At 39.6% G+C, this 23,901-nt stretch overlaps 1 pseudogene; it reads right to left on the bottom strand.

The window, feature by feature from the left end:
* Nucleotides 1-20,613, bottom strand: part of Srsf10-ps1 (serine and arginine rich splicing factor 10, pseudogene 1) — a 56,107-nt pseudogene extending 35,494 nt beyond the window's left edge.
* Nucleotides 20,614-23,901: the final 3,288 nt, after the last annotated feature.

Here is a 23,901-nt window from a genome sequence, read left to right as displayed (position 1 = left end):
AGGCTGCGATGAACATAGTGGAGCACGTGTCTTTGTTATATGTTGGGGCACCTTTTGGGTATATGTCCAGGAGAGGTATAGCTGGGTCCTCAGGTAGTTCAATGTCCAATTTTCTGAGGAACCTCCAGACTGATTTCTAGGATGATTGTACCAGTCTGCAATCCCACCAACAATGGAAGAGTGTTCCTCTTTCTCCACATCTTCGCCAGCATCTGCTGTCACCTGAGTTTTTGATCTTAGCCATTCTCACTGGTGTGAGGTGAAATCTCAGGGTTGTTTTGCTTTGCATTTCCCTAATGACTAAAGATGTTGAACATTGCTTTAGGTGCTTCTCAGTCATTCGGCATTCCTCAGCTGTGAATTCTTTGTTTAGCTCTAACCCCATTTTTTTAAATAGGGTTATTTGTCTCCCTGCAGTCTAACTCCGTGGGTTCTTTGTATATTTTGGATATGAGCCTTCTATCAGTTGTAGGATTTGTAAAGATCTTTTCCCAATATGTTGGTTTGCCATTTTGCCCTAACAGTGTCCTTTGCTTTACAGAAGCTTTGCAGTTTTATGAGATCCCATTTGTCGATTCTTGATCTTAGAGCATAAGCCGTTGGTGTTTTGTTCAGGAAATTTTCTCCAGTGCCCATGTGTCCGAGATTCCTCTCCACTTTTTTGTCTATTAGTTTGAGTGTATCTGGTTTGATGTGGAGGTCCTTGTTCCACTTGGACTTAAGCTTTGTACAGGGTGATAAGCATGGATTGATCTGCATTCTTCTACATGTTGACCTCCAGTTGAACCAGCACCATTTGCTGAAAATGCTATCTATTTTCCATTGGATGGTTTTGGCTCCTTTGTCAAAAATCAAGTGCCCATAGGTGTGTGGGTTCATTTCTGGGTCTTCAATTCTATTCCACTGGTCTATCTGTCTGTCTCTGTACCAATACCACACAGTTTCTATCACTATTACTCTGTAATACTGCTTGAGTTAAGGGATAGTGATTCCCCTGGAAGTCCTTTTATTGTTGAAGATAGTTTTAGCTGTCCTGGGCTTTTTTTTTTTGTTATTCCAGATGAATTTGAAAATTGCTCTGCCTAACTCTATGAACAATTGGGTTGGAATTTTGATGGGGATTGCATTGAATCTGTAGATCGGTTTTGGTAAAATGGCCATTTTTACTATATTAATCCTGCCAATCCATGAGCATGGGAGATCTTTCCATCCTGTTTCCAGAGGCCCTATACAGTTTTCTCTTGGGCCAGGGATGTGGTCAAAGGTGGGTAGTACTGGCCCTTTTTTATTTTTTATCTTTTATTAATTACTCTCTCTTATTCTCTCTTCCTGGTCACATTTTCACTTCCCTCTTCTTTGCCCACCCACTCCTCCATTTCCCTTCAGAAAAGTGCAGAACTCCCAGGGATATCATCCACCCATGCTAGTTTATCTTTTCACTGAGACTTCTGATGCACCAACAACATGCCAGGGTGAAATGGTCATATTAGATTTCTTTTTTTTTTTTCTTTTTTTTTAATTTTTTTTTTATTTATTTATTTTTTTATTAACTTGAGTATTTCTTATATACATTTCAAGTGTTATTCCCTTTCCCGGTTTCCGGGCAAAATCCCCCTCCCCCCTCCCCTTCCTTATGGGTGTTCCCCTCCCAACCCTCCCCCCATTGCCGCCCTCCCCCCATAGTCTAGTTCACTGGGGGTTCAGTCTTAGCAGGACCCAGGGCTTCCCCTTCCACTGGTGCTCTTACTAGGATATTCATTGCTACCTATGGGGTCAGAGTCCAGGGTCAGTCCATATATAGTCTTTAGGTAGTGGCTTAGTCCCTGGAAGCTCTGGTTGCTTGACATTGTTGTACTTTTGGGGTCTCGAGCCCCTTCAAGCTCTTCCAGTTCTTTCTCTGATTCCTTCAACGGGGGACCTATTCTCAGCTCAGTGGTTTGCTGCTGGCATTCGCCTCTGTATTTGCTGTATTCTGGCTGTGTCTCTCAGGAGCGATCTACATCCGGCTCCTGTCGGTCTGCACTTCTTTGCTTCATCCATCTTGTCCAATTGGGTGGCTGTATATGTATGGGCCACCTGTGGGGCAGGCTCTGAATGGGTGTTCCTTCAGTCTCTGTTTTAATCTTTGCCTCTCCCTTCCCAGCCAAGGGTATTCTTTTTCCTCATTTAAAGAAGGAGTGAAGCATTCACATTTTGATCATCCATCTTGAGTTTCGTTTGTTCTAGGGATCTAGGGTAATTCAAGCATTTGGGCTAATAGCCACTTATCAATGAGTGCATACCATGTATGTCTTTCTGTGATTGGGTTAGCTCACTCAGGATGATATTTTCCAGTTCCAACCATTTGCCTACGAATTTCATAGACTCGTTGTTTTTGATAGCTGAGTAATATTCCATTGTGTAGATGTACCACATTTTCTGTATCCATTCCTCTGTTGAAGGGCATCTGGGTTCTTTCCATCTTCTGGCTATTATAAATAAGGCTGCGATGAACATAGTGGAGCACGTGTCTCTTTTATATGTTGAGGCATCTTTTGGGTATATGCCCAAGAGAGGTATAGCTGGATCCTCAGGCAGTTCAATGTCCAATTTTCTGAGGAACCTCCAGACTGATTTCCAGAATGGTTTTACCAGTCTGCAATCCCACCAACAATGGAGGAGTGTTCCTCTTTCTCCACATCCTCGCCAGCATCTGCTGTCACCTGAGTTTTTGATCTTAGCCAATCGCACTGGTGTGAGGTGAAATCTCAGGGTTGTTTTGATTTGCATTTCCCTTATGACTAAAGATGTTGAACATTTCTTTAGGTGTTTCTCAGCCATTCGGCATTCCTCAGCTGTGAATTCTTTGTTTAGCTCTGAAGCCCATTTTTTAATAGGGTTATTTGTTTCCCTGCGGTCTAACTTCTTGAGTTCTTTGTATATTTTGGATATAAGGCCTCTATCTGTTGTAGGATTGGTAAAGATCTTTTCCCAATCTGTTGGTTGCCGTTTTGTCCTAACCACCGTGTCCTTTGCCTTACAGAAGCTTTGCAGTTTTATGAGATCCCATTTGTCGATTCTTGATCTTAGAGCATAAGCCATTGGTGTTTTGTTCAGGAAATTTTTTCCAGTGCCCATGTGTTCCAGATGCTTCCCTAGTTTTTCTTCTATTAGTTTGAGTGTGTCTGGTTTGATGTGGAGGTCCTTGATCCACTTGGACTTAAGCTTTGTACAGGGTGATAAGCATGGATCGATCTGCATTCTTCTACATGTTGCCCTCCAGTTGAACCAGCACCATTTGCTGAAAATGCTATCTTTTTTCCATTGGATGGTTTTGGCTCCTTTGTCAAAAATCAAGTGACCATAGGTGTGTGGGTTCATTTCTGGGTCTTCAATTCTATTCCATTGGTCTATCTGTCTGTCTCTGTACCAATACCATGCAGTTTTGATCACTATTGCTCTGTAATACTGCTTGAGTTCAGGGATAGTGATTCCCCCTGAAGTCCTTTTATTGTTGAGGATAGCTTTAGCTATCCTGGGTTTTTTGTTATTCCAGATGAATTTGCAAATTGTTCTGTCTAACTCTTTGAAGAATTGGATTGGTATTTTGATGGGGATTGCATTGAATCTGTAGATTGCTTTTGGTAAAATGGCCATTTTTACTATATTAATCCTGCCAATCCATGAGCATGGGAGATCTTTCCATCTTCTGAGGTCTTCTTCAATTTCTTTCCTCAGTGTCTTGAAGTTCTTATTGTACAGATCTTTTACTTGCTTGGTTAAAGTCACACCGAGGTACTTTATATTATTTGGGTCTATTATGAAGGGTGTCGTTTCCCTAATATCTTTCTCGGCTTGTTTCTCTCTTGTATAGAGGAAGGCAACTGATTTATTTGAGTTAATTTTATACCCAGCCACTTTGCTGAAGTTGTTTATCAGCTTTAGTAGTTCTCTGGTGGAACTTTTGGGATCACTTAAATATACTATCATGTCATCTGCAAATAGTGATATTTTGACTTCTTCTTTTCCGATCTGTATCCCCTTGATCTCCTTTTGTTGTCTGATTGCTCTGGCTAGAACTTCAAGAAATATATTGAATAAGTAGGGAGAGAGTGGGCAGCCTTGTCTAGTCCCTGATTTTAGTGGGATTGCTTCGAGTTTCTCTCCATTTAGTTTAATGTTAGCAACTGGTTTGCTGTATATGGCTTTTACTATGTTTAGGTATGGGCCTTGAATTCCTATTCTTTCCAGGACTTTTATCATGAAGGGGTGTTGAATTTTGTCAAATGCTTTCTCAGCATCTAATGAAATGATCATGTGGTTTTGTTCTTTCAGTTTGTTTATATGATGGATCACGTTGATGGTTTTCCGTATATTAAACCATCCCTGCATGCCTGGGATGAAGCCTACTTGATCATGGTGGATGATTGTTTTGATGTGCTCTTGAATTCGGTTTGCCAGAGTTTTATTGAGTATTTTTGCGTCGATATTCATAAGGGAAATTGGTCTGAAGTTCTCTTTCTTTGTTGTGTCTTTGTGTGGTTTAGGTATAAGAGTAATTGTGGCTTCGTAGAAGGAATTCGGTAGTGCTCCATCTGTTTCAATTTTGTGGAATAGTTTGGATAATATTGGTATGAGGTCTTCTATGAAGGTTTGATAGAATTCTGCACTAAACCCGTCTGGACCTGGGCTCTTTTTGGTTGGAAGACCTTTAATGACTGCTTCTATTTCCTTAGGAGTTATGGGGTTGTTTAACTGGTTTATCTGTTCCTGATTTAACTTTGATACCTGGTATCTGTCTAGGAAATTGTCCATTTCCTGAAGATTTTCAAATTTTGTTGAATATAGGTTTTTATAGTAAGATCTGATGATTTTTTGAATTTCCTCTGAATCTGTAGTTATGTCTCCCTTTTCATTTCTAATTTTGTTAATTTGGACGCACTCTCTGTGTCCTCTCGTTAGTCTGGCTAAGGGTTTATCTATCTTGTTGATTTTCTCAAAGAACCAACTTTTGGTTCTGTTGATTCTTTCTATGGTCCTTTTTGTTTCTACTTGGTTGATTTCAGCTCTGAGTTTGATTATTTCCTGCCTTCTACTCCTCCTGGGTGTATTTGCTTCTTTTTGTTCTAGAGCTTTTAGGTGTGCTGTCAAGCTGCTGACATATGCTCTTTCCTGTTTCTTTCTGCAGGCACTCAGCGCTATGAGTTTTCCTCTTAGCACAGCTTTCATTGTGTCCCATAAGTTTGGGTATGTTGTATCTTCATTTTCATTAAATTCTAAAAAGTTTTTAATTTCTTTCTTTATTTCTTCCTTGACCAGGTTATCATTGAGTAGAGCATTGTTCAATTTCTATGTATATGTGGGCATTCTTCCCTTATTGTTATTGAAGACCAGTTTTAGGCCGTGGTGGTCCGATAGCATGCATGGGATTATCTCTATCTTTCTGTACCTGTTGAGGCCCGTTTTTTGACCAATTATATGGTCAATTTTGGAGAAAGTACCATGAGGAGCTGAGAAGAAGGTATATCCTTTTGCTTTAGGATAGAATGTTCTATAAATATCCGTTAAGTCCATTTGGCTCATGACTTCTCTTAGTCTGTCGACATCACTGTTTAATTTCTGTTTCCATGATCTGTCCATTGATGAGAGTGGGGTGTTGAAGTCTCCCACTATTATTGTGTGAGGTGCAATGTGTGTTTTGAGCTTTAGTAAGGTTTCTTTTACGTATGTAGGTGCCCTTGTATTTGGGGCATAGATATTTAGGATTGAGAGTTCATCTTGGTGGATTTTTCCTTTGATGAATATGAAGTGTCCTTCCTTATCTTTTTTGATGACTTTTAGTTGGAAATTGATTTTATTTGGTATTAGAATGGCTACTCCAGCTTGCTTCTTCTGACCATTTGCTTGGAAAGTTGTTTTCCAGCCTTTCACTCTGAGGTAGTGTCTGTCTTTGTCTCTGAGGTGTGTTTCCTGTAGGCAGCAGAATGCAGGGTCCTCATTGCGTATCCAGTTTGTTAATCTATGTCTTTTTATTGGGGAGTTGAGGCCATTGATATTGAGAGATATTAAGGAATAGTGATTATTGCTTCCCGTTATATTCATATTTGGATGTGAGGTTATGTTTGTGTGCTTTCATTCTCTTTGTTTTGTTGCCAAGACGATTAGTTTCTTGCTTCTTCTAGGGTATAGCTTGCCTCCTTATGTTGGGCTTTACCATTTATTATCCTTTGTAGTGCTGGATTTGTAGAAAGATATTGTGTAAATTTGGTTTTGTCATGGAATATCTTGGTTTCTCCATCAATGTTAATTGAGAGTTTTGCTGGATACAGTAACCTGGGCTGGCATTTGTGTTCTCTTAGGGTCCGTATGACATCAGTCCAGGATCTTCTGGCCTTCATAGTTTCTGGCGAGAAGTCTGGTGTGATTCTGATAGGTCTCCCTTTATATGTTACTTGACCTTTTTCCCTTACGGCTTTTAATATTCTTTCTTTATTTTGTGCGTTTGGTGTTTTGACAATTATGTGACGGGAGGTGTTTCTTTTCTGGTCCAATCTATTTGGAGTTCTGTAGGCTTCTTGTATGTCTATGGGTATCTCTTTTTTTAGGTTAGGGAAGTTTTCTTCTATGATTTTGTTGAAGATATTTACTGGTCCTTTGAGCTGGGAGTCTTCACTCTCTTCTATACCTATTATCCTTAGGTTTGATCTTCTCATTGAGTCCTGGATTTCCTGTATGTTTTGGACCAGTAGCTTTTTCCGCTTTACATTATCTTTGACAGTTGAGTCAATGATTTCTATGGAATCTTCTGCTCCTGAGATTCTCTCTTCCATCTCTTGAATTCCGTTGGTGAGGCTTGTATCTACAGCTCCTTGTCTCTTCTTTTGGTTTTCTATATCCAGGGTTGTTTCCATGTGTTCTTTCTTGATTGCTTCTATTTCCATTTTTAATTCCTTCAACTGTTTGATTGTGTTTTCCTGGAATTCTTTCAGGGATTTTTGCGATTCCTCTCTGTAGGCTTTTACTTGTTTATTAATGTTTTCCTGTGCTTCCCTAAGTGTGTTCATGTCTTTCTTGAAGTCCTCCAGCATCATGATCAAATATGATTTTGTAACTAGATCTTGCTTTTCTGGTGTGTTTGGATATTCCATGTTTGTTTTGGTGGGAGAATTGGGCTCCGATGATGGCATGTAGTCTTGGTTTCTGTTGCTTGGGTTCCTGCGCTTGCCTCTCGCCATCAGATTATCTCTAGTGTTACTTTGTTCTGCTATTTCTGACAGTGGCTAGACTGTCCTATAAGCCTGTGTGACAGGAGTGCTGTAGACCTGTTTTCCTCTCTTTCAGTCAGTTATGGGGACAGAGTGTTCTGCTTTCTGGCGTGTAGTTTTTCCTCTCTACAGGTCTTCAGCTGTTCCTGTGGGCCTGTGTCTTGAGTTCACCAGGCAGCTTTCTTGCAGCAGAAAATTTGGTCTTACCTGTGGTCCCGAGGCTCAGGTTCGCTCGTGGGGTGCTGCCCACGGGCTCTCTGCAGTGGCAGCAACCAGGAAGACCTGTGCCGCCCCTTCCGGGAACTTCAGTGCACCAGGGTTCCAGATGGTCTTTGGCTTTTTCCTCTGGCGTCCGAGATGTGTGTGCAGGGAGCAGTCACTTCTGGTTTCCCAGGCTTGTCTGCCTCTCTGAAGGTTTAGCTCTCCCTCCCACGGGATTTGGGTGCAGAGAACTGTTTATCCGGTCTGTTTCTTTCAGGTTCCGGCGGTGTCTCAGGCACAGGGGTCCTGCCGCTCCTGGGCCCTTCCCCACGGGAGCCCAGAGGCCTTATACAGTTTGCTCTTGGGCCAGGGATGTGGGCAGGGGTGAGCAGAGTTGGTGGTCTCTTCCGCTCTGCAGCCTCAGGAGTGCCCACCTGACCAGGCGGTTGGGTCTCTCTCTCACCGGGTCTGGGAGCAGAGAGCTGCTGCGGGCCGGGATCCGCGGGTGTGGGACTTCCGGTAAACACAGAACGTGCCCGGTCCTAGAGAAATTCTGCTTTCCTGTGTCCCAAGCTCACCAGGCAGCTTTCTTGCAGCAGAAAATTTGGTCTTACCTGTGGTCCCGAGGCTCTGGTTCGCTTGTGGGGTGCTCCCCACGGGCTCTCTGCAGCAGCAGCAACCAGGAAGACCTGTGCCGCCCCTTCCGGGAGCTTCAGTGCACCAGGGTTCCAGATGGTCCATATTAGATTTCTAAGCATTCAAAAAGTTCCTAAGTTAATCAAAGAGAAGAAAGGTTTATTTCAGCTCAAGTTTGGAGGGTTCAGCCTGTGGACATTTGAACCAGTTACCTTTGGGCATCTGTCACTGCAAGAAATGCATAATGGGAATGTTCTAAAATCCTACTCACTTACAATGCCTCAGGAGCATGGAGAACACAGCATACCTAAGGCAGTTGTTGGTTCCCACATCTTCAAGGGTACAGCCACAGTGATCAGCCACTTCTACAAGACTTCACTTCTAAAAGGTTTCAAAACAGCACAGGCTGGCAACCAAGCCTTTGTCACATGTGCCTTTGGGTAAGATAACAATTGTTCTCTATCCCTTAATCCTGTGACAACAATGGGATTCACATGGAGATACAAATTACAAGTTACAAGGTCAGTGTTTCCCAACCTGTGGGTCTTGAAACCTTTGGGTATCAAATGACCATTTCATAGTAGTTAGCTATCAGATATCCTACATATTGGAAATTACATTATGATTTATAGCCATAGCAAGATTACAGTTGTGAAGTAGCAATGAAAATAATTTTGTGGTTGGGGGTGTGTGGTGCACCACCACATGAGGAACTGTTGATACTTTAATAAGGGTCACAGCTTTAAGAAGGATGAGAACAACTGGTCTAAACAGGCACTTTTCTTGTTGTTTTATCATACCTTAGCTAAAATAACTTTGGCCAAATTCTACCTCAGCCTTGAAGAACAGTGATACACTTCAAATTTCTTTTTTTTGAAATGTTATTGTTTTTATTAGATATATATTTTTATTTACACTTTAAATGTTATTCCCTTTCCAAATTTCCTGTCTATAAGCCCTGATCCGCTCCTCCTCCCCCATCAATAAAATACTTGCAAACTGAATCCAAGAACACATCAAAACAATCATCCATCATGATCAAGTAGGCTTCATCCCAAGGATTCAGGGATGGCTTAATATATGGAAATCCATCAAACAAACTCAAAGATAAAAACATGATCATTTCATTAGATGCTAAGAAAGCATTTGACAAAATTCAACAACCCTTCATGATAAAAGTCCTGGAAAGAACAGGAATTCAAGGCCCATACCTAAACATAGTAAAAAGCAATATACGGCAAACCAGTAGCTAACATTAAACTAAATGGAGAGAAACTTGAAGCAATCCCACTAAGATTAGGGACAAGAAAAGGCTGCCCAACTCTCCCTACTTAGTCAATATAGTACTTGAAGTCCTAGCCAGAGCAATCAGACAATGAAAGGAGGTCAAATTGATACAAATTGGAAGGGAAGGAGTCAAAATATCACTATTTGCAGATGATATGATAGTATACTTAATTGACCCCAAAAGTTACACCAGAGAACTGTTCAAACTGATAAACAACTTCAGCAAAGTGGCTGGGTATAAAATTAATGCAAAAAAAAAAAATCAATGGCCTTCCTCTAAGAAAGCAAGTGAAAGTTCAGTATGACAAGTACTTCAAGTCTCAGAAGAAAGACATTGAAAATCTCAGAAGATGGATATAGCTACCATGCTCATGGATGGTCAGGATTAATATAGTAAAAATGGCCATTTTACCAAAAGCAATCTACAGATTCAGTGAAATACCCATCAAAATTCCAACTCTATTCTTCATAGAGTTAGAAAGAGCAATTTGAAAATTCATTTGTAATAACAAAAAATGCATAATAGTGAAAACTATCCTCAATAATAAAAGAACTTCTAGGAGAATCAACATCCCTGACCTCAAGCAGTATTACAGAGCAATAGTCATAAAACTGCATGGTACTGGTACAGAGACAGGCAGATAGATGGAATAGAATTGAAGACCCACAAATGAACCCACATACCTATGGTCACTTGATCTTTGACAAAGGAGCTAAAAAGATCCAATGGAAAAAAGATAGCATTTTCCACAAATGTTGCTGGATCAACTGGAGGTCAGCATGTAGAAGAATGCAAGTCAATCCATTCCTATAGCCTTATACAAAGCTCAAGTCCAAGTGGATCAAGGACCTCCACATAAAACCAGATACACTCAAACTAATAGAAAAAAAAGTGGGGAAGAGTTTTGAACACATGGACACTGGGGAAAATTTCCTGAACAAAACACCAATGGCTTATGCTCTAAGACCAAGAATAGACAAATGGGACCTCATAAAACTGCAAAGCTTCTGTAAATCAAAGGACAGTGTCCTCAGGACAAAATGGCATCTAATAGATTGGGAAAAGATCTTTACCAATCTTACATCTGATAGAGAGCTAATCTCCAAAATATACAAAGAACTCAAGAAGTTAGACTCCAGATAGCCAAATAACCCTATTAAAAATGGGGTACAGAGCTAAACAAACATTTTTCAGCTGAGGAATATGGAATTGCAAAGAAGCTCCTAAAGAAATGTTCAACATCTTGAGTCATCAGGGAAATACAAATCAAAACAACCCTGAGATTCTACCTGCCACTAGTCAAAATGTCTAAAATCAAAAACTCAAGTGACAACAGATGCTGGCGAGGATGTGGAAAAAGAGGAACACTCCTCCATCGTTGGTGGGACTGCAAACTGGTACAAGCACTCTGGAAATCAGTCTGGAGTTTCCTCACAAATTGGACCCAGCTATACCTCTCCTGGACGTATACCCAAAAGATGCTCCAGCATGCAACAAAAATACATGCTCCACTTTGTTCTCAGCAGCCTTATATTTATAATAGCCAGAAGCTTGAAAGAACCCAGATGTCCTTCAACAGAGGAATGAATTTTTTAAAAAGTGGTACATCAAAAACAATGACTTCATGAAATTCATAGGCAAATGGAATGAACTAGAAAATATCATCCTGAGTGTGGTAACCCAATCACAGAAAAACACACATGGTATGCACTCATTGATAAGTGGACATTAGACAAAAAGCTCAAATTACCCAAGATGCAATCCATACAGGACAGGAAGCTCAAGAAGAAGGATGAGCAAAGTGCAGATGATTCTACTCCTTCTTAGAAGGGGGAACAAAAATATCCATAGAAGAGGATATGAAAGCAAAGTTTAGTGCAGAGACTGAAGGAACAGCCATTCAGAGCCTGCCCCTCATGAGAACAGGACCCCCTTGGGGGAATTAAAGGAAGGATTGAAAGAGCTGAAAGGTCTTGAAACCCCAGAAGATCAACAATGCCAAGCAACCAGAGCTTACAGGGACTAAACCACTACCCAAAGACTATACATGGACTGATCCAGGGCTCCAACTGCATAGGTAGCAGAGAATAGCCCTGTTGGGGCACAAGTGGAGGGGGAAGCTCTTGGTCCTACCAAGGTTGGACCCCCAGTGCAGGGGAATGCCAAGAGGAGGCAGCAAGGGAGGGTGTATGGGAAGAAACACAATTATGGGGGAAGGGGAGGGGATAGCGTGCTTATGGACAGGAAACCAGGAAAGGGAATGACATTTGAAATGTAAATAAAGAAATAAATTCAATAAAAATAAAATAAAGATTGGTGCCTTGGCCATTGATTATCAGAGAGACTTTCTCTAGCAGCATATGGGAGCTGGTGCAGAGAGTATGCATTGCTAAATTTCAGGTCTCCACTGGATCCCTACCCTCAGAACTTGAGGAACCCCACAGAATAGAGGGAGGAAAGATTATAGGAGTTAGAGTGAATTGAGGACACCAGGAAAATATGGCCCACTGAATCGACTAAGTAGGGCTCACAGGGGCTCAAAGAGGCTGAAGTGGCAATAGAGAGCATGCACAGTTCTAGACAAGTTCGTCTGCATATATGCTATGGCTATTAGCATGTTGTTTTGTTGGACTCCTAACAGTGGGAGAAGGTATGGCAGTGACTCTTGCCTGCTCTTGGGACTTTTCCTCCTATCAGGTTGCCTTGTCTAGCCACAATATGGGGGCTTTTGCCTTTTGTCTTATTGTATCTTATTTTGTCCATTTGTCTGTTGTCTCTTGGAGGTCTTTTCCTTTCTGAAGAGAAACAGAAGGGAAGTGGATCTGGAGAAGAGGAGAGAGCTGGGAGGAGAGGATGGAAAGTAAAGGGGGTTGGAATAGATTGTATGAGAGAGAAATCTATGATTTAAAATAAAACTATTTTTATTTTCATTTTCTACTGTAGCTCTTTGGGAAAACAAGCCAAGAGTTTGCACTGAAGTTAAAATTTGTACACTGAATGAAATGTAATTTTCATGTATTTTTCACAGAATAAAATGTTTAAAATTTGCTGATCACAGTGATGTTTGCCTTTTAATCCAGCATTTCAGAGGCAAAGGCTACAAGTAGGCCTCTGCCAGCTCAATGCCAGTCTGGTCTCTACATAGTGAGTTTCAGACCAACTAGGCAACACAGTGAGACTCTGTCTCAACAATATTTTGAGTCCCACTTTCTCTTCTATTAGATTCAGTGTATCTGGTTTTATGTTGAGGTCCTTGATCCACTTGGACTTGAGCTTTGTGCATAGTGACAAATATGGGTCTATTTTCATTTTTCTACATACAGACAGACAGCCAGTTAGACCAGCACCTTTATTGAAGATTTTTTTCCATTGTATATTTTTGTCTTCTTTGTCAAAGATTAAGTGTGCATAAGTGTGTGATTTTATTTCTGGGTCTTCAATTTTATTCCATTGATCAACCTGTCTGTCTCTGTACCAATACCATGCAGTTTCTATCACTATTTCTCTGCAGTAGAGCTTGAGGTCAGTGATGGTGATTCCCACGGCTGTTCTTTTATTGTTGGGAATTGTTTTTGCTATTCTGTTTTTTTTTTCTTTTTGCCTTTCCAGATGAATTTGAGAATTGCTTTTTCCATGTCTTTGAAGAATTGTGTTGGGATTTTGATGGGGATTGCATTGAATCTGTAGATTGCCTTTGGTAGGATGGCCATTTTTACTATGTTAATTCTGCCAATCCATGAGCATGGGAGATCTCTCCATTTTCTGAGATCTTCAGTTTCTTTCTTCAGAGACTTAAAGTTCTTATCATAAAGGTCTTTCAATATATTTAATATTACTTGTGGCTATTGCGAAAGGAATTTTTCCCCAATTTCTTTCTCAGCCTGTTTATCATCTGTATAAAGGAAGGCTCTGATAGTTAATTTTATATCTGGCCACTGCTGAAGTTGTTTATCAGGTGGAGAATATCTCTGGTAGAATTTTGGGGGGTCACTTATGTATACAATCATATCATCTGCAAATAGTGATACCTTTAATTCTTCTTTGCCAATTTGTATCGCCTCGATCTCGTTTCATTTTCTTATTGTTCTAGCAAGTACTTCAAGTACTATATTGAATATAAAAGGGGAGAGTGGGCATCCATGTGATTGCTTCAAGTATCTCTCACTTTAATTTGATATTGGATGTTTGTTTGTAGCAAATTGCTTTCATTATGTTTAGGTATGGGCCTTGAATTCCTGATCTCTTCAATACTTCTAACCCAAAGGGGTGTTGTATTTTGTCAAATGCTTTTTCTGCATCTAAGGAGATGATCATGTGATTTTTTCTTTGAGTTTGTTTATATGTTGGATTATGTTAATGCCTTTTCATATATTGAACCAGTCTTGAATCCCTGGGATGAAGCCTACTTGTTCTTGGGGAAGGATGGTTTTGATGTGTTCTTGGATTCGGATTGCAATGATTGTATTGAGTATTTTTGCATCAATATTCATAAGCGAGATTGGTCTGATGTTCTCTTTTTTGGTAGGCTCCTTGTGTGGTTTAGGTATCAGAGTAATTCTGGCTTCATAGAATGAATTAGGTATTGTTCCTTCTCTTTCTCTTTCATGGAATAGTTTGAGGAATATCGGTATCAGGTCTTCTTAGAAGGTCTGGTAGAATTCTAAGAATTAAATACATTTGTCCCAGGGCTTTTTTTAAATTGGGATGTTTTTAACGACTTCTTCTAGTTCCTTATGGATTGTTTAGAAAGTTGATTTAACTTTGGTATGTAGTATCTGTCTAGGAAACCATCCATTTCATCTAGATTTTCCAGTTTTGTTGAATATAGGCTTTTGTACTACGATCTGATGATTTTTGAATTTCGTCCATTTCTGTTGTTATGTCTCCCTTTTCATTTCTGATTTTGTTAATTTGGATACTGTCTCTGGGCCCTTTAGTTAGTTTGGCTAGGGGTTTATCTATCGTGTTGATTCTCTCAAAGAACCAGCTTTTGGTTTTGCTGATTCTTTGGATTGTTCTTTATTTCTATTTAGTTGATTTCAGCCCTGAGTTTGACTATTTCCTGCTGTCTAGTCTTCTTGGGGAGTTTGCTTCTTTTTGTTCTAGAGCTCTCAGGTATGCTGTTAAGTTTCTAGTGTAAGATCTCTCTAGTTTCTTTACCAGGGCACTTAGTGCTATGAATTTTCCTCTTAGCACTGCTTTCATTGTGTCCCATAGGTTTGAGTAAAATGTGTCAACATTTTCATTAAATTCTAGGAAGTCTTTAATTTTTCTCTTTATTTCATCATGGACCAAATTATCATTGAGTAGAGAGTTGTTCAGTTTCCACATGTATGTGGGTTTTCTGTTGCTTTTGCTGCTATTGAAAACCAGCTTTAGGCCATGGTGGTCTGATAGGGTACATGGGATTATTTTAGCCTTCTTATATTGGGTGATGGTTGATTTGTGACCAAATTATATGATCAATTTTGAAGAAGTTACCATGAGGTGCTAAAAAGAAGGTATATTCATTTATTTTAGGGTGTAGAGCCTTGAACTCAATGGCACAGGGGGAAGTTTCCTTACCAGAACTCCAATGGCTTACTCTCTGAGATCTAGAATTGATAAATGGGACCTCATGAAACTGGAAAGTTTCTGTAAGGCAAAGGACATAGTCAATGAGACAAATTGGCATCCTAGAGATTGAGAAAAAATCTTCAGTAACTCCACATCTGATAGAGGGCTAATATCCAAAATATACAAAGAACTCAATAAGATTACTACCTAAAAACCAAACAACCCAATCAAAAAATGGGGTATAGAGCTAAACTGAGAATTCACAATAGAGAAATCTTGAATGGTTGAGAAACACCTAAAGAAATGTTCAAAGTCCTTAGTGATCAGGGAAATGCAAATCAAAACCACCCTGAGATTCCACCTTTAACCAGTCAGAATGGTTAAGATCAAAACCTCAGGTAACAACACATGTTGGTGAGGATGTGGAGGAAGAGAAACACTCCTCCCTTGCTGGTGGGATTGCAAACTGGTACAACCACTCTGGAAATCAATTTGGAGGTTCCTCAGAAAAGTGAAAATAGACCTACTTAAAGATCCAGAAATACCACTCTTGGAAATACACCCCAAAGATGCCTCACCATGCCACAGGGGCACATGTTCCACAATGTTTATAGCAGCCTTATTTGTGATATCCAGATACTGAAAACAACCCACATGTCCCATGACAGAAGAATGGATACAGAAAATGTGGTTCATTTACACAATGGACTACTACTTAGCTATTAAGAATGAGGATATCCTGAGTTTTGCGGGCAAATGAATGGAACTAGAAAATATCATCCTGAGTGAGGTAACTCATACCCAAAAGGACATGCATGGTATATACTCACTAATAAGTAGATATTAGGAAAAAATAAGAAAAAGAAGGAGGAAAAGGAGGAGGAGGAGGAAAGGGAAGGAAAGGGAAGGAAAGGAAAGGAAAGGAAAGGAAAGGAAAGGAAAAGAAGGGAAAGGAAAGTACACAATACCCAAGATACAGTTCATAGAACTCAAAAAGATAAACAAGCTAAAGGGCTCAAGTGAGGACACCTCTCAGTTCCACTTGGGAGGGAGAAGAAAGCAACCACAATAAGGAAGAGATGGAAGGAGGGAAAGGGGATGGGGGTCGGGGAGAGGGGAACATGATTTGGTATTGGATGGGGGAAAAGGACTGAAGCCCCGAGGGCTATCAGAAAGAATGGAAACAGACAACCTTAGGAGGAAGGAGATTGGGAAGACCCGCTGTAGTATATCAGAGACCTGAGAAGTGAACGAATCTCAGGACTCAATGAGGGAGACCCTAAATGAAAGGCCCCACAGTGGGGAGAGGGAACTTGTTGAAGTTCCACCTCCAGCAGAACTATCCCACAGCCAAAGCTCTGACCCATAATCGTTCCTGTCTGAAAGAACTGCAGGGATGAAAATGGAGAAGAGACTGAGGAAAAGAAGGTTCAGTGACAGGCCCAAAGTGTGTTCCAGCTCAAGGGGAGGTGCCAAGACCAGACACCATTACCAACTCTATGGGGCATTCACCAAAAGGGACCTATCATGACTGCCCTCTCAAAGACCCAATAAGCAGCTGAAAGAGTCACATGCAGATATGTGAACTCAACCACCGAACAGAAGCTGCTGACCCCTCTGGTTGAATTAGGGAAAAGCTGGAGGAAGCTGAGGAGGAGAGCAACCCTGTAGGAGGACCAACAGTCTCAATTAACCTGGACTCCCTGAGATCTCTTAAACACTGGATCACCAACCAGCCATCATACACCACATTTATTGTAGTCATAATTAGTCAAGATAATGTCATGTTGAACTAAAATTGGCTCCAACACATATACAGCAGAGGACTCCCAGATCTGGGTTCAGTCAAAGAAGATGCACCTAACCCTCAAGAGACTGGAGGCCCCAGGAAGTTCAGAGGTCTGTTGGGGTGAGTGGGGTGGGGACATCCTTGTGTAGACAGTGGTGAGGGGAGTGGAGTGGGGGGGCATGGAGGAGGTATGGGATGTGGAACCCTCAGGGGGTGTGTGGACCAGGAGGGGAATAAAATCTGGAATGTAAAAAAAATATATATATGTATATGTGTGTGTATGTATATATAGTAATTAAATATATAGAGTCGCCAAATCTTTATATTTCCAAATAATCGAGTATCTTGGAGACAGACACATATATATTTGCTTATTAGCTAAATTGCTTAGAAAAATTACACAAATTTATTGAGACCTTATTCTCTACTATGAAACATAAGATTAATATTTTATGTGGGAATTGATTTAGTGATGTAAATAATATACGTGCACAAGACCTGACATTTAATGGTACCAATGAAATATTTCAGATGTGGATAGTTTGACCTGAATTATGTCACCTCCTTAAAAAGAGATATGTTGATGTGCTAATCCACTGTATCTCTAATGTGTTCTTGGGAAATACATTTATTGCAGTCATAATTAGTCAAGATAATGTCATGTTGAACTAAAATTGGCTCCTATGTAAGTCCTATGTAAGTGATGTATCCATAAGATGGGCATATAGAGTCATGGGAAGAACTCTTTGTGATTCTAATGAAAGTAATGGCAATTATGTAAATAAAAGCCAAACAATACCAACAATTCTGGCAAATTACTAGAGCTAAGATCAGAACAAAGAAAGTTTCAGGCAACAAACTCTGTTAACACCTTTGTTTCAGAATCCTTAAAACCAAAACTATGAAACAATAAATTTCTGTTTTGTATATTATGGGGCCAAGTCTGTTAAATTTTGGTATGGCAGCTATTGTTCTTTTTGTTTTAAGGTGTTGAGGATCTATTTGTAAATAAGAACAATTACACTCATTAGTCACATGGAATTAACTGATAATCATAAGTAGCTAGCAGCCAAATAACTACACAAAATAATGGACAATGTGTATTCAGTATTTTGAAAGTAGTTTTCAGTACTAAACACAATGTATTAATTAAAAAGTAATGTTTTTCATAACTGATCTTAAATTCTAATATGATTCCTATTCTCTAATTGTAATGATCTTACTTCCCAAGGGGTAAATTGAAACGAAGCTTATGTTTGTAATTGCTGACATAAGCTCAGTGAATAAATGAGTTTACTGGGGATACTTATTGGAGCATGAATGAGAGTTACTTCCAGGATTATGGGTGACTTCAAAGTCTCTGAAAAGTTCCTGCTCAGGTAGGTGATACATCACGAAAATTGTATCACTAGAGTTCTACTCTCAGTCAGCCTTCTACTTCCTATGCTACCACTCAGTGCAGCCACATGCATCTCAGGCACAGGAAGAGAGTAGTATATGGGATAAGAGTCTGATGACATTCACCCAGTATTATGAGTGATTACTAGTAGCCTTATCAATATTACCATAAACTGGGCTGTCACTGTATTATTGTGCCTATCTCATTGTGCCTATCTCATTGTTATGCTTGTATGACCAGTATATTCGATAAGACATCACAGAAATCTTAGCCCTTTGGTGGCCTATGATCATGACCTATGACCTGGAATGAAAAGATTTACTGTAATAGAGAGGAAGAATTTACTTTGGCGTTTATAAGAAAAGTTTAATGCATGGTCATTTGGGTTTACAATTCTAATTCTATGCTAAGGCAAAACATGGCAACAGAAATGTGTGCCAGAAATCGTTTCACTTGAGGGAGAGAGGGGAGAGAGGGAGGGAGGGGAGAGACAGAGAGATTGAGAGAAAGAGATTGAGAGAGAGAAAAAGAAAGAATGAAAGAGAGAAAGATTGAGAGAGAAAGACTGAGAGAGAGAGAGAGAGAGAGAGAGAGAGAGAGAGAGAGAGAGAGAGGTTGACTAAGGCATAAAGCAAGTATAATCTTCAAAGGTACACCACAGTGCTCAATCTAAGAAATATTTCCTAAAAATTTAACCATTTTCCAAAATAGCATGGCAAGCTAAAGTCCAAGAGTTTAAAACATGAGTATTTGAGTGACATTTTAGACTTAAACCTTAATAGTGACTATATGGTGCTCAGGAGTGCCGCTTATTTATTGGGAGCTGGTATCTGCCTGAACAGTTCACTAATATGTCACCCCTTCTTCACAATCCCAGCATTCCACAGAACCCAGCTCCATTTTAGCTAAATATGCATACCTTGATCATGTCTCTAAAGGGCTTTCATGTGGCTATCTCAGATGTTCACCTGTATTTAGAAACATCAAACAGGGGGTTGGAGATTTAGCTCAGTGGTAGAGCGCTTGCCTAGCAAGCGCAAGGCCCTGGGTTCGGTCCCCAGCTCCGGGAAAAAAAAAAGAAAAAAGAAACATCAAACAGCTGCTGCTACCTTAAGATTTTGCTTCCCTTCTCAACTGGGTTCCAAAAAGGTTGGAAGATATCTGTTTCCTCTTCATTCATATATTTTTTTCTCTAACTACTTTATAGCAGGTAATTTGTAACATATATTCTATCTTATAATGGCAGGTGATCCAGTAAGACATATTCAGAGAATTCAGTACATAGCAAATGAGCACACATAGTGCCTTCTGTGTGTTCTCATGTGATAGAGGTGTGTGTATGACTAACATCCTAGGGCCTTCTTCAGAGAGTACTAAACAGGCCTAAGGGTGCCACCCCTACATCCTAGACACCTTCTAAAATACTAACACATTATAAATTAAGTCTCACATATATGAGTTTTGCATAACATACATTCAGACTACACCATACTTTACTACCAATGAGTTTAAGGTTGTTTTGTTCCATTTACCTTCTCCAGTCATGCACTTTGCATAGAAGGCACACAGGTCAAAGTTCTGCTATCCTCGGGGACAATTACTCCAGAACTTCCCTCTGTCTTCTCTGGAATATTTCTTGTTTTAAGTTAGAAGTCTTATTCGATGTCACTTACCTTATACCAAATCTACATTTTCTGCATCCATAAATACCCTGTAAACCACTTGACTTTAAAGCGAAGCACAGTGCAGACTTTGTAAAACCTTCCCCCTGCTACTTAACTCTTATCTTGAGCTTGCTAGGAGATACTACCAGGACAGTTCAAGTACCTGTGTGCATTCGGCCAAAGGCTAGTCCTCTTCCATAGAAAAGAATACTGAGTGTGTAGCTTCAGGAGGACCATGCATAGGGTGGTAAGGGAGGAAGGATATCCTTTCTTAGTCAGCCAAATAAACTGAATTGATCAAGATTATATATGTGATGTCAGATATCACAGCCTAATCACACTCATACTCAATTCACTTTTGCATTGAGGTAACTACCTGAAATAGAACTGCATTATGGCAAAAAAAAAAAAAAAACCCAAAAAACAAAAACAAACAAAAAACCACAAAACATGGAATTGCCTAATAGTTTTCATCACTTTGAATGATCACTCTAACTCATAATCAACTATTGTAAGAACTAACAACTGTTAAGGCCTATGTTTAATTTCTATCTTGTTTCTTGTGAGACCATTTGCTACACTAGTAGTTTCAGTACCCATATAGGGACAAAAAAATCTCACTACTATATAAGGCCTCCTCTTCTAAAAGTCCATGTTAAGACCAGAGTGCAGGTTTTGCAGGCTTTGTGCCTTGAGTAGCAGTAGTGGCATATGAGGTGACAACAGTGACTACAGCAAGATTTTCTCCTTACTGTGATCCTTACCATCCTATAACCACCGTTAGCAGCATTCCTCTTGTGACCTACCACCCTAATGTCAATGTGAAGATTATCCATGTTCCATACAAGACCCTTTCTGCTAGCATTAGGAAAAGCAGATAACACATGGTCTTGCTGAAAATAAAGAAACTGTCCTCAGGACTGTTACAGGACTGTTTCTCGTTCTATAAAACATTTATAAGATAGTCAAGGGCGCAGCAACAATTTTGTAATGTTGTGATACTGTTGAACTAGAAAAATAGAATTTGAACTTCAAATACAGAGGAAAGAAATAAAACAAGTGACTGTGACAATCTTGATCAGTCTAAATATGGTTTTCTATTATATACAGAAAAGTTATAGTGCTCTTAATGACTCTTAATACAGTTGCTAAGGCAATGTATAGTTAAGATAATTATAAGTCAAGCCTAAGAGATATTATTAGAAAATGCTATGAGTACATATTTCATTAAAGAATGGATTCTTCATGAATGAAAGTGAACTGTATTTGAATGTTATAAGAACAGAGGATCCTTCAGTCCTTCCTCTAACTCTTCCATTGGAGTCCCCAGCCAACCAAAGAGTATATATGGAGGGATCCATGGCTCCAGCTACATATGTAGCAGAGGACTGCCTTTTCTGGCTTCAGTGGGGGGAGAGGCCCTTGATCCTGTAGAGGCTTATTATCCCAGCATAAGGGAATGCTAGGGTGGTGAGGCAGGAGTGGGTGGGGGAGCACCCTCATAGAGGCAAAGGGGATGGGGGAGAGAGAGAGATGGGGTGAGGATGTTTGCAGGGGGGGACTGGAAAGGAGGGGACAACATTTGAAATGTAATTAAATAAAATAACCAATAAAAAAGAACAGAAGCTATTCATGAGATATAAGAAATGGTCGTTTCAGGTTAAATAGTAGGACACTGAAATTCAACCATTTCTGCTGCTGCTGAAACTGCTAAATCTGGAAAGAAAGGTGATGGATCTAGAAGACCATTTGGTTCACAATAAGCCGGAGGTATGAAGCATAGGAATCATAAAGATCCTTAGAATAAACAGCAGGAAGAATGTGACAATGGGATGAAAATAATAGGCTATATTTTGTCATTCATGCAACTTTATAATTATTTTTCAGGACAATAAAATAAATTTTCCACGTATAATTTTATCCATTTAATATTAAATACTTAAAAATGAATGAATAGGAAAACCCACTGATGAACTATTCTTTATTAAAACATTTTGTTTCCTTGTGAATTTCACATCATGTACCCCAATCCCACTCGTCTCTACATCCCTCTATATGTGCTCTCTGCCCTTGCAGTTTTCCCCCCAAGATAAATGAATAAATAACACACATCTCACTGTGGAAGCTGCATTGTTCATGATGTGTCATATAGCATACACTTTTGCTCAAATAGATTTACTTGCGAATGTTTGTTGCAATGAGTCATTGGTGTGATTCAAGGCCTCTGGCTTCCGCTACACCATCAATACTGAATACTCACTGGGGACTCCTCTCAGCTATTCTGTTGCGCTGTGTTATGGAGATCTTGTAGCTTTGGTTCTGCAGGATGGACTCCTCTAGTAATTCACAGATGGGTTAGATTTTGGGGTGGGCCAATTCAAAGCCCTGGATCTGGGCCGGGACGGGGACAGTAGCTGAGCTGATTGGCCCACCAGCTCTCCTGTGCCCATTCTACCAGAGCCAGCTCTCCTGATTTGCCCTGGTAGCCTGGGTGTGGGAAAGCTGACTACAGTGGAGGTCCTGTCCCTCACTGGATGTAACTATTCTTAATAAACTTTTGTTTAGCCCACCTACTAGTAAGTTGTGAACTTAAAAAATAAACTGGGCATAATGATATTTACCTGGAATTTCTGTAAACTTGAGGCTGAAGCAGAAGTATGTCAATTTTGAAACCAGCCTGGGATACAAAAATGTTTCAGACTAGCTTTTAAAATGATCTCAATAAAGTAATAACAAAAGAATGAAGAGCCATAACTCCTCTTCACTGTGTATATGTGTAAATGTTATATTTTGCTTTATGTCTATTATTTAGCAAAATAAAACACTGTTAAAAGCATGGATCATTGAACTAATTTTAAATTATTGCTCTATTTTTGGTCACCAATAAAAATACACTAACTGCAGTAGGCTACTAAAAGAAATATACACAAATCAATTTAGTAAAATATTTTCAGGTCAGATTATGCTCTTATTTAAGAAGAACTGACTCAAGAAGATAATTTCATGAAAATAGCAGTATTGTCTCTTTCACTATAAGCCACAGAATAAATATTGCTTTTGTAGACGACATGGGTTCAGCTCCTAGCATCCATAACAGGTGCCTCATTCAGTACTGCTATAACTCCAGCTCCAGGAGATTCACCACTCTTTTGTGGTCTTTATGAGTGACTGCATGTATGTGGTACACATAATTTCACACAGTCATGTAAAAAATTAATTAGTTATGTATAGATATAGATATATTCATATTCTTATAAATATACTTAGGGGGACTAGGAGAAAATCAATACACTAGATAAAAAGAGTGCATTTCTGTTTAATAGATAATAAAATCTATTTTAAATAAAATTCTTTCCAATTCAGTATCATTTTGTCACTCAAATAATGATTTCTGCACTTATAAAATGTGATTAAAATTTGCAATGTCATTTTTAATGTGACTTTTGAATCACAATGCTAATTTGGGGTATATTTTTGTTAATTTCAAGCTAAATATCTGTGTTATACAATATAGAATAGACAGCCCATGATTATCAGTTTCTTTGTTGATCATTAATAGTAGTTAACAAAAATATTGTAAATATAGTAAATATATCCTCTGGATTAAAAACTTTGAGATGGTTGAGTGCCCCCATCCATTGACCTGGAGCCATGTCTATCTGCAGGAGGTGGTCTCTACAGGGTCTATTTGCCCCTTCTCTGAACATGTCCAGAAAAGTCATCATGATTGGGTCCTGGGAACCTCATGTTTCCCTGGTATATGGGACCCTCAAGTGGCAATCCAAATTTCCTCATCCCTCCCCCTACTAAATATTTTTATTCAATTTTCTGACCCTCTGTATCTCTCTCCCATCCCCTTCAGTACCTGATATTGGTCCCTTATTTCCTCCCCCTCTTCTCTCCCTCCCAGTTCCCCCTTTCCCTCCATCTCCTGTGATTATCCCACTCCCTCCTCAAGACAGGACTGAAGCATCCACACCCTGGTCTTCCTTCCAAACTTCCTAAGCACCATATGGGTTGAATTATGGCCATTGTGAACTTTTAGGCTAATATCCATTTATCAGTGAGTATGTGTTTTTCTGTGTCTGGCTTACCTCACTTAGGAAGATAAGTATTTTGTTCCC

Source organism: Rattus norvegicus, chromosome X, assembly GCF_021556685.1.
Source record: "Rattus norvegicus strain SHRSP/BbbUtx chromosome X, alternate assembly SHRSP_T2T, whole genome shotgun sequence".
Taxonomy (NCBI): Eukaryota; Metazoa; Chordata; class Mammalia; order Rodentia; family Muridae; genus Rattus; species Rattus norvegicus.
Note: the sequence above shows the minus strand (reverse complement) of the source record. Positions and strands in the feature narration are given on the sequence as shown.